The 10,406-nt window shown below is 42.3% G+C and overlaps 1 protein-coding gene across 3 annotated transcripts in view; it reads right to left on the reverse strand.

The window, feature by feature from the left end:
- The window catches only part of ITGB7 (integrin subunit beta 7), a 52,930-nt gene extending 43,768 nt beyond the window's left edge, over positions 1–9,162 (reverse strand). For all 3 annotated transcript variants that reach the window (XM_072991144.2, XM_072991142.2, XM_078384671.1), the window contains exon 1: positions 1,795–9,162. The gene's annotated coding sequence lies outside the window, so the exon portion shown is untranslated. The remainder of the gene's footprint in view (positions 1–1,794) is intronic.
- Between the last annotated feature and the right edge of the window lie 1,244 nt (positions 9,163–10,406).

The following is a 10,406-nucleotide window of genomic DNA, read 5'->3' on the forward strand; positions in this document are numbered from 1 at the left end:
TGTGGAACTCAAATGCTGCACCCCCAATTCATAAGAGTTAAAATATATTTCAGTTTAAATTTTTGAACTTAAAATAGCATGGCAGTTTGAAGTTTCCACTTTAGCAGTTAGTAAAATAGCCACCCGCCCCTCAGCTATATGAGTCTCCCACGCATGAACAGAGGTTTGATGTACTGTCCATGCAATAATGGAGACTTTTCCCATCTTCTCATGATGTATGCAGTCGTGAGAATATATGCTACTCTTTGAAGAATGTCCATTGCACATAATGTGAAGAACCACTGGCATGACGTTAAAATTATAGATGGGAGAAGTAGAAATACCAGAACATTATCTTAACCTTTCTTCACAGGGCATGTCTATAAAATGACAAGAGAGTAGGACTATGAAAAATTTAGAAAATAGTATAGACGTTCTGTTCTCCAAGGAAAGGCGAATGGGAAAATAAGACAAAGTAGGGACCAATTAAACATGATAGGAAGTAATAATTTTCCTTCCTAAAATATGGAATAAATCATATTAAATGTGGTAGAACAACTAGTGGGGTACAGAGGGCTGGCTTTCGTATGCCGTTTACTTGGAACCACGTTCCACTTCTCAGCAATGAACTCATTGAATAATCTTGGCCATGTTGCTCAGCCTCAGTTCATTGTCTGCGAAACTTCACAAGCAGTTGGGAGGGCAAAACAAAGAACTGCAATCCACAGCACATCAAAACTATTAATACATTTTAAGCAGAAGAAACTTCACAGGGAAATGTTCTGTCAAAGGTAGCCAAAACATCTCCTACAGTCAGTCGGGTTGTATGAAGCTGTGTGAAGAGGCTGTGGACTAGCCAATGGTTTTGCGCTTAGCATCCAAGAATATACAGTAAAAACAGCCCTGCTGCATTGTAAATTCCAGCAGTCACTACAATGTAGTTTGAACAGCTAGGGTGGCCTTTCTCAATATTTTTCTGGCCACGGCCATAAACACAATATGAAAGAAAATACAGATTGAATCAGGATTGTATAAATTGCATAACAAATGCAATTTGTTGCATAGCAAACAAATAAGGTAGTGTGTGAAGAATTGTTTCCAGTCTATGCCCCCCCTCAAATGGGCCAGGGGCACCCAAAGGGCCATAAGACCCCCGTTAAGAACGGCTGCTTTAGGTAAATGGACAAACATGAACTTCACAACTATGCCACAAACATTACCACATCTGTGTATAGATTTATGACATTTCCATTTGTCTACCATGTATATAGAGAGACCTGTCATTCATCAATCAATTTATCTTTAAAAAAAAAGTTTAATAAATACTTATAGAGTGCCTGAAAACCTCATAGGTCTTCAGTCTCAAGAAACAAAGACAGCAGTATGAAAACAGAATGAGTTGGGGTAAGAAGCGAGAGAGAAAGAGGTATTTGAAAGGTTCAGTATCTGGGATGAGCCCTGGTTTAAAGATAGCACTTATTAGGAACCCATCTGCCTGTAAGCTTGCCTGCTTTTTAAATCAGCCAGTGTTGTTGCAGCATGAGCTGTGCCCTCACTGCACAGATCTGGGCAGGCGGGAAACATTTTTTTCCTCTGGATTTCTGTGCCATGTCCAGTGAACACTGAGCAGTTCTTGTAAGGCACTTGAGAGCAGAACAAGTGACTTGAATGGAAAGTCCCTCTAAACCAGCAGCTTTTGTGTTTTTTTTCCTGGGCAGTTTATCACCCTTCCCCACTTGTCACCTTAGGCAAAGTTCAAGGCAAAGCACTGCAATTGCTCATCAAATACACAGGAAAGCAGACAGATTAACCAACCTTTGATGGTCTTCGGCCACTCAGAGTTCCAGGGCGCTTCACACTGGTTCCTGATCCCTGTCACAGGGATCTGCGCAAGCAGGAGGAACAAGGCAGCTAGCTACTAGGATCCTCCTAAGTCTTCTCAGGGGCTTTTTCCAGTTCAGAGGAGCAGCAAGAAGGCACTTCCTCTGTTCTGCTCAGCTCATGAGTGAACAATACTTTGCATACATCTTTTATTTCTTCTGAAGGCTGAGAGGAAGCCAAGAGGTCATACAGTGGTGGGAGAAGTTGTAGGTTAGAATGCGGGAGGGCAAGTCCCAGAGAGAAGCGAGAGCTGAAGTGGAAGCTAGCAGATGAGAAGACTAGGGGACTCAGGCCCCTCAATGGGAGATAGCAGATAAAACTTTTTTTCTACCACACAGATAAACAGAAGCACTTGCTATTAGGCTGATCCCACTCTTGGGCAGGCAGAGGTGGGGGCAGCTGCCTCAGGCCCTAAAGGCCAGGGATGGGACTTCAGTCATGGGATTGCTGTCAAGTTGGACTTAAGTCACACTGGTGGCTTGACTCCGACTCAGTTTAGGGTTTTCCCTCCAGTGACTTGACGCAGAATCCACTCAAACACTCCCTTTGTTTCTGTGGTTAAAAAGTTTGTTTTAATAGGGACGCAGGCTTGGGCCTTGGTGTCAAAGATTCAGACTTGGACTTGTGACTTGGACCAAAGACTTGCCAACATCCCGGGTAAAAAAAAAAGCTGAGAGGGCCATGCCATCAGCCACTATCACACTCACCCTAACACCCTTAAGCTCTCCTACTGCTTTAAGGTGCAGTGGATGGTGGCTGATGTAATATTCTGTTCCCAGACCACCCGGATTATCTAGGTGGAGTGAAATGGTGGGAGTAAAATTCTGACATTACAGATCTCACTGCATTTCCTGCTTTGGCAAGGAGTTGGACCTGATGGTCCTTGTGGTCCCTTCCAGCTTTACAATTTGACAGGTCTATGAGTCTATTATTCTATGGCCTTCCCGAAAGTGTCAGTTCCCGTTTATTTTCCCAAGGCTTATGGAAGATAAACTGAGGGTGCTTGCTGCTCAGGAGAAAGGTACAGTTGTGGGGAGAGAGGAGGGTGCATACAAATTATTAGAAAGTTCTGCTGGTTTTATTGTTGTCTTTGATGCTGAGCATATGGTTGCTGTGAATCTTAAATTTCTGGAAAGAGCTTTCAGATGACAAGAAGGAACTAATCCATTTATCTTGGTATGGCTCTTTGAACTCAGATTCATGTCCTACTAAATTTAATGAGTCTTGTCCATAGAGAATGGGTATATCTGTAACCATTATACAGCAGAGTTTATTGGCAAAATTGTTTTCTGTAATTCTGAAATTACAGAAGTAATTTAGTAGACTAAATTCTGTAGTCCAAAAACTGAAACTTTAAAATTGTGGACTTTACAGATTTTACTCCATTTCCTGAGAGTTGGACTTGATGGTCCTTGTGGTCCCTTCTTGTAGGAACAGTCCCTCAGCCAACATGATCTGGATGACGGATTCTAGATGGTGTAGTTTTATTTCCCAAACACATATCCAGGGTCTGCTATGAGTTTCATTTCTTAGATAGTATAGCACTGGAACAAAACCTCAGCTATTTTTAAATTTGTTAAGGACTGCTCGAAAGAGGAATCTACTCAGCAAGTACATGAGCATGTGTTCATGCATATGAGATCATAAATTTAAATGGGGAAGCAAGAGATACTGTAGCATTCACCCTGCTTATCAATATTTATGTTAAGATTTGCATGTACCAAGAGGAGTTGGTGGGGCGGCGTTAAGTGGGGAAGAAGAAAAGGAGGGAGAGTAGAGTGAGTGGAGATGAGAAGGGAGAAGGTTGTTTTAGGTGAGAGTTAACAATATTGATATCACCTGTAACAATAAACAATTTCTACTTGGTTCTTAAATGATACATTGCCCAGACCTCTGTCATTAATAGTAAACAATGTTGATGTAATCAACTGGTGGCAGCTGAATGACACGTAGCATGTTCCTTTGTGTGGTGAAACAACCAAGGGCCCTGCGGAAATGTGACAAATTGGTGGCATAATGGAGGGATCCAAAACAATCCATTATGAAATTGAATTTTCTTGAGTCTGGAGAGAAAAGGGGTTAGGATCTGTGACGTAAGAAGTGATTACCTGTTAGAGTCTTGTGGAAGACTTAATTTCGGGGCTTCTAAACCCAGGTCTGGGGAATCCCAAGAAGAGGTCCTTTTGATTCTTGTGAAGGAAAAGAACCAGTCCAATTTAATAAGAAATTGTACTGCTTATGCCGCCCAAACGAAATAAAAAGTTGGTTATGGACGCATAGGTGGAGCTCCAGGGTGCTGAGGGAAATGGAAACCCTCAAATTCAAAGTGATGAAGAAACTGAGGGACCAGTAATAATTGCCTCAGAAGTCGAAAATATCCAAAGCTCCCAAGATTTTGAGAAATGGAAGCTGGCATAGAAATTCAAACTGAAGGAGTTAGCTATGAAAAACCAGTTAGAATTAGAAAAAGAAAAAAAATCAGAGAACTTGCAAGGAAAAGGGAAAGGGAATTTAAGCAAGAGAACAGGCAAAGAGAAATGCAGTTCCAAATTGAGATGAAGAAATTGGAAATAGCTGCCCATAATAATAATAATAATTCCAGTGTGGGATATCCCTCAAATATCAATCTAAAATTTTTCCCCAATATTGGAAAGGAGATTGCCCTGAATCTTTCCTGATTTCCTTTGAGAGAGTTTGTTGGGACTTCGGGGTTAAGGGTGAGGAGAGGATGATAATTTTAAAGTTACAAATAGGGGGAGTTTTATCTGAGATCTATTCACAGATGCCTCTTGAACAAATTAGAGATTTTGAGGCTTACTGAAAGATGGTGTATTCACAATTTGAGATTGATTCGGAGCATCTCAGGAAAAAATTTCGATCTATTTCAAAGAAAACTGAGAAGTCTTGCTCAACTTGGGGCACGTTTAACTCGGTATCTTAACAAGTGGCTAGAACCAGGAACGGGTCACCTTCCTAGACCAAATGAGAAGGGAGAAGGTTGTTTTAGTTGAGAGCTAATGATATTGACTAGACTTGTATCACCTGTAACTATAAACATTTTCTACTTGGTTCTTAAATGATACATTGCCCGGACCTCTGTCATTAGTAGTGAACAATGTTGATGTAATCAACTGGTGGCAGCTGAATGACACGTAGCATGCACCTTTACTTGGTGAAACAATCAAGGGTACGCGGGAACATGACAGATGCATGTAGCAAAATTCTGCTTTTAAAAATAGAGGAAAAGAGGTCTAAAAATATTTAATTAACAGCTAGGTGGTGTACATGTTTTCTGAACTGAAAACTGCTGGGTAGCTCAAGAGTTTAGATATCTGATTACAGCACCAGATACTGGGAGTTTGATTCCCCACTGTGCCTCTTTGAGAGGGGCTGGACTCAACGATCCATAGGGTCCCTTTGCAGTTCCAAGATTCTAGATTATTAAAACTTCTACAAAATAAAATGCATTCAGATTTTGTATTGGTTATGTTACAGAAAATTAAAAGTCAGTGTTTTAAGAAATATGCAGTGTTCTTCTCACCTCCTAGTAACAGTGTACATTTGGATGGGGTTTACTTTTAAGCCTGTGCATAACTCTGTGTTGTACGATATTCATCTTCTTAATTCCTCTGAATCAAAACAAAAACAAAAATATCCCCATTCACATTATCCTTGTGTGAAATGTTTCTTTATGGCACCTTCTGGATATGCTGCTCTTAATGCCGCCTTGTGGTGCTTTAGTGCAACAACCAGCTTAAGGCAAATAGATTTAAGGAATGTTCTTCTCATATGTTGTAGAAAGATTATAGACTTAGATATGATGTCTATTGAGTTAATATCTTCCTGATGTAACAGTTTATATACATGAACAGTAAAATCATTGCTGTGTTTCTCAGAAGCCCCACCAAGTTCAATGGGACCTTCTCCCATCTAAGAAGGTGTGGATCGCAGCCTATACACCAGAGCTTAGCTGTTTCAATTGAAGAAGTCACCACAGTCAAATTGTTTGTTTGTTTTTTGAAGCCTCATCTTGTGAGGAAGGCAAGCTAAAACCCTAGCTCAGGGTCAGCCTATCCCAGTAGCAAAAATCATCCATTTTCAGATTTTCTGGGCATTCTTCATTCTAGGACTTCTGCCTACTATACAAACATCCAAATGTGAGGTACCTGGGAGATGGGCCTACATTGGATGGCTTAGCTAGGCCTGGCTCTGCCCACACTTCCTGCTCAGAAGGAAAACTCCCAGCTAGCACTGGGGCAGGAACAGGACACTTAGGTGGAACCAGACCTGGATAAGCTTCAAAGATGTCCAGTGTGGGCCTTTCTCCCAGGTAGGTGTTTGTAAGGTAAGTAAAACATCCATAATGGAGAATTATGCTATTTCTAGTCCAGAAAATCCAAAAATCCCATATCTAACAAATTAGGCTTGGTCAATTTTTCTTTTAAGGTAATGTAGTAATTCATTTTAGCATCAGAAGGACTGGCATATTCAAGAGACAATTCACAAGCTGAAGAGACCCTTATGAAATAAAATCAAAATGGCTCTTTACATTTCTTCTTTTTTCTCCCCCAGGATTGCTTACATTTAAACTCCCATTTTTGAATACAGTGGTGCCTCGCTTAGCAATGTTAATTCGATCCGAAAAAATTGCTGCTAAACGAAAACATTGCTAAGCGAAATAAAAAAGCCCATAGAAACGCATTAAACCATGATTAATGCGTTCCTATGGGCTTAAAACTCACCTTTAAGCAAAGATCCTCCATAGCGCCACCATTTCCGGTGCCTCTAAAGTGAGGAATCCGTCCCAGAAAACAGCGGGCGGCCATTTTGTTTACCCGGTGGCCATTTTGAAACCGCTGTGCGAAAATGTGCGAAAATGGGGGCTTTGCGATCATCACAAAGCGAAAATATCCCATAGGGACCATCGCAAAGCTATTGCTTTTGCGATCGCAAAAAATGTGTCGCAAAACGATTTCATTGCTACATGGAGCAATCGCTATGCGAGGCACCACTGTACTAATTTTGTTTGGTGCTGAGATTCACTATGCTTTGCTGTCTGTCGTAATTTTTTAAAAAATTACTCCCTTTTTTTCCACGGCCACCTTCCAAATATTTCCAGATGCTTCACTTTTGCTTTCCCCCATCCTATTTTTTTTAATTCTCACAAAACACCCTGTGAAGTAAGGTATGCTAAGAGAGAAAGCGGCACAGGGAGAGAAAGGCTAATGTAAACTTAGCACATTGCAGAGCTGAATGGGCATGAGAGCCAATATTTGCTCATATCTTCCCTTTCGTACTCTGACAATTTAACCATTACACCATATTAGCTCATTTTTCAGCAAGTAACAAAGTTATGGTTGCCAATTTTTCACCTAATGGCTACCAGCTGAAATATTCATACCTTTAACCATGCATGTTTCTTTCCTTGCTGTAACAAATGTCAGACCCATCTGAGCTTCTATAGATTGAACTGTTAAAAATCCTGGCAAAACCCTATCTGGACTGTTTGTTTGGCTAACAATCCTAGGCAAAAGAGAGCAGCAGATACACAAAGCTTGCTTTATTTCTGGAACCATTAACTTTACTTGTTGCTTTGGGTTGACCTCATCTGCAAGGAAGCTGCTTCTCATTGTTGACTAGGTAATTTGGACAGCATTAATTGATTTGTGGGGAATTCCCAGGCATGAGAAACTGTCATTGGCATCTGCCTGCTGCTCAGGAAGAAGGGGGCAAGCTGTGGCATGGTGGACCAAACAGTTATAGGTGCCTCATTTTCAAATAGTGCAGAGACAGCCTGCACATAGTCACCCAATGACTTCTTCTGAACCGTTATATGAGAAATGTTGGAAGTTCCCTATGTACGTGCACCAGGGCTGCACATTTGGATTCAGAAATATTTGGAATTCACCCAATAATGCCTTACTTGGATAGTTCCAAATATATCTGAATCTGAATTCAATAGTTTCAGATACAGTATCTGTAAGAATAATTCCTAATATTCCGAGTCCCTTTTACTTCTATAGATTAGAAAGCAAAAGGCTAGGTCTCTGCTTGCTGGAGGAAGAAGTGAAAATGAAGCCTATTTCTCAGGCATCCTGGAGTGATTTCTTTAGGAATTAATAGATTCATACATTAAAAATCAACATATAAATATAAAATAATATAAATATTAGATCAGGCCCCTTTGGGATATATCAGGCAAAAGAATAAGGTTTTGTTATACAGTATACAGAATGATATATTAATAGATTGTGTGCGCACTCATGTAATTTTAAATGGAAGGGTTTCTCTTCTCCTATAGCAGAATCAGATACTACTTCTTTGAGTGGAGTCTACAGGCCGTATGAAATGTGGGTGTGGCAGAAGAAGTCCTCTAGAATCCAAGTCCCCCACACCCCTGCAACAGCAGAGCAATGTTTCTGGGACACTGTCTAGTGAAGTATGGCAGGGGCCTCTACTCCAGAGAAGACACCACCCCAGAGGAAGGACAAGGTAGGGGCAGAGATAGACGCATACAGCAGTGGGACTGCTGTCTTGTCCACCAACTAGCGTGCCCAGTGAGAGAGTGTTCTCTTGGGCAGGGGACGCTATCCATACCGCTCACACATGGATCCTGGATCTGTAGAAAAGGTTATTTTCCTTGATGTTAACTTACCATTCCTGGGCCTCTGTCTTCCCCCTTTCCCTTTCCACTCCTTACAAACTCCTTTCCTCCCCCTTTCCCTTTCCACCCCTTCCAAACTGGTTTGAAGCCCATTCAGAGGAGCTGATGCCAGCCATCGAGGAAAAGAAGAGAGCTCTAGCGGCATACAAAGTCTGTCCTAGTGAGTACAACTTGCAGGCTCTTCAACTTGCTCATGGCAAAGTCCAACAGACTGCCAGATGCTCCAACGATTATTGGCTTCAGCTCTGCTCTCAGATACAGATAGCAGCGGACACAGGTAACATCAAGGGAATGTATGACGGTATCAAGCAGGCTTTAGGTCCAATACATAAGAAATCTTCTCCCTTGAAGTCTGCTACAGGTGTGATCATCCAGGACTGAGCACAGCAGATGGAATGCTGGGTGCAGCACTACTCTGAGCTATATTCCAGAGAGAATGTAGTAACTGAAGAGGCATTAAGTAACATTGAGTGCCTGCCTGTCTTGGATAGGGTTGCTAAACATCAGGCAGAAGGAGGACATGTCCTCCTTTTTAGCCTAATGTCCTCCATCAGGCAGGCAAAGATAAAAACCTTTAAAATATCCAGCTTTTGTATACAGTATTTTATAATTTTGGATGGGAGGGGGAGAGGTGGAAGGACCACGCTCCCCTGTCCCCGCCTGCCCCTCATTATCTGCTGCCGGCGCTGGAGTGCAGCCCTCGCCCCCTCCCGCTGCCACCGTGCCTGATTGGCGATCTGCTGTGCCTGCCCAGCCCCCGTGGAGCCCAGAAAGGCAGCGTGAGCGGAGCGCTGCCTGCCAAGCCAGGCAGGCGCAAGCAGCACCCGAGCGCATCGATGGGAAGGTGAGCGCCTGGACTGTGTGTGTTCAAAGTCCCTTTTGGGGACTCCAACTCCCACACTCCCCAACCCTAGTCTTGGAAGAGTTGGACAGCGAACTAACTTTAGCAGAAATAAAAGTGGCCTTGGATTTCCTCACTTCCAGCAAGGCACCTGGGAAGGATAACACCCCTGTTGAAGTACTCAACTGCTGTAAAGAGATCATCATCACTGAGCTGTATTAAATCTTTTGTCTTTGCTGGAGGGAAGGTGGAGTACCACAGGGCATGAAGGATGCAAACATTGTCACATTGTATAAAAACAAAGGTGTCTATCTCCGGACTAGATCAGATGGAAAGCTCTTTAATCTCTCTAGATCAAGAGCAAAGACCAACATCCATCTGAAATGCATGTGGGACTTCCTCTTTGCCGATGATGCAGCCATTGTTGCCCACTCTGCTGAAGAGCTCCAACAACTTACGAATCATTTTAGGAAGGCCTGCCGAGATTTTGAATTAACAATCAGCCTGAATAAAATACAAGTCATGGGCCAGGGCGTGGACTCACCTCCATTACCATCTCCATGCAAGAATTAGAGATTGTTCATGAATTTGTGTACCTCGGCTCAACGATCCCTGACACTCTTGTAATGTGTTTTTTAAGCTATTTCTGTGTTTGTTAGAACACAGCCCGACATCTCTAGATGTTGGGCTGGATAAACACATTGGCAAAGCAGCCACCATATTCTGTAGACTCACAAAGAGAGTATGGCTTAATAAGAAGTTGACAGCAAATACCAGGATCCAGGTCTATAGAGCCTGTGTCCCGAGTACACCCCTGTACTGCAGTGAGTCCTGGACCCTTTGTGCATGGCAGGAGAGGAAGTTGAATACGTTCCATATGCGTTGTCTCCAACGCATTTTTTGTATCACCTGGCAGGACAAAGTTCCAAATAGAGTAGTCCTAGAACAAGCTGGAATTTTAACATGTATACATTCCTGAAGCAGCAACGTCTACATTGGCTTGGGCATGTCATGAGAATGGCTGATGATCAGATTCCAAAA

The sequence above is a fragment of the Pogona vitticeps genome, chromosome 2 (genome assembly GCF_051106095.1).
Source record: "Pogona vitticeps strain Pit_001003342236 chromosome 2, PviZW2.1, whole genome shotgun sequence".
Lineage (NCBI taxonomy): Eukaryota > Metazoa > Chordata > Lepidosauria > Squamata > Agamidae > Pogona > Pogona vitticeps.